Source organism: Anabrus simplex, chromosome 7, assembly GCF_040414725.1.
Source record: "Anabrus simplex isolate iqAnaSimp1 chromosome 7, ASM4041472v1, whole genome shotgun sequence".
In the NCBI taxonomy this organism is placed as follows: Eukaryota; Metazoa; Arthropoda; class Insecta; order Orthoptera; family Tettigoniidae; genus Anabrus; species Anabrus simplex.
In genome coordinates, this window is record NC_090271.1 from 236,819,967 (window position 1) to 236,821,647 (window position 1,681).

Here is a 1,681-nt window from a genome sequence, read left to right on the forward strand (position 1 = left end):
ATGCAATCATCAGAGAACGGGCAAACGCATCAGGTTGTTTAGAAGCAGTGAGACAGCCGATTACACTCAGTCATTAATAGTGGCCGATTTAAAATCATTTAAATAGCGAGTGAAGCTCAGTAAATTAAAAGAACTGTGTCCGTGATAAGAAAAACGTTTGCATACTTCATGGACACTCGTGGTAACAATTAGTCAGACTGTGTGATTAAAGGGGAAATGAATAGTGATTTAGAATAGAATATATTTATTTATCACCTACAGGATGTCCCAATTACAGATGATATAATAGAAAATTAAGTATAAGATTGAATAAAATGAAATTAAATAATTAAATTAAAAAAGGAAATAATTTTAAATAATATACATACAAATATATATACAAACATATATAAAACTTCACACGTTTTCTACAGATTATTTACATAATTTACAAAATTATTACTTTCCATCCTTGAAAAGAACTTTCCGAATTGCAGTGGAAGGGTGGTGAAAAGTGTCGAGTGACCCTTCCAGCTGATTTAATGTCCTAAGGGCTTGCATAAGCCAAGAATTTTCATGTGCAGCCGTCCTACAATTGGGCAGGCGGAATGTACATTTCTGCCTTGTTCGTCTGCTTGGAACATGACGTGGGATCAACCCAAGTATAGCCGGACAGTCCACTTTACTCTTCAAGCATTTAATCACTAACATTGTGTTCGCACATTTTAGGCGCGTTGCCAGCGTATTCATTCCAAGAATGTTTACAAATTCTTCATACCTGCTTGAAGAGAGTGGCATGCCCAGGAATCCGAAACTAATCCACTTCATGAACCTTTTCTGTACTCTTTCGAGATGGTGTATGTGGCCTTTCTGCAGTGGCGGCTCGTGAAAAAATCGTCCTACGTGCTACAAAAAACAAGCTAAATACGCTGTTTTAAATCTGCATATTGCCATGATGAACAACGCATACTTCAAACTTGGTAATAATAATAATAATAATAATAATAATAATAATAATAATAATAATACAACTTTTCTCACAATTTATAACTCAGAACAAACAAAAACAACATTAATTTGGAAGCAGATGAATTCTTCGACAATTGTCTACGAGATAAATAATTCATTCGAGAAATATTGTTTTTACTCACCTAATGGCGCAACTTACATCAGTGCAAATAGAATCGTGGGAATATAGATCCCCACTAAGAACACTAATTTAATTTCACTTTATATACACTGCAGTGGATAAATAATTTGATAAATCTCCGTATAAACTTGAGCACTAACACAATGACAGAAAAAACACGCACCAGTAATATAACCGCGAGATTAAAAACTGCACAAAGCAACTGAAAGAGCTGCCAACTGATTCATTGAGACCTCCCCTATTACCAGAGTAAATGTCCGGCTCCATGGCTAAATGGTTAGCGCGCTGGCCTTTGGTCACAGGGATCCCGGGTTCAATTCCCAGCTGGGTCTGGAATTTTAACCATCATTGGGTGTATGTGTTGTCTTCATCATCATTTCATCCTCATCACGACTCGCAGGTCGCCTACGGGAGTCAAATCAAAAGACCTGCATCTGGCGAGTCGAACATGTCCTCGGATACTTCCGGCACTAAAAGCCATACGTTATTTCATTTCACCAGAGTAAATTACATTGTAATGCGGGATCACATTTAGGGTCACTCAAAGATTCT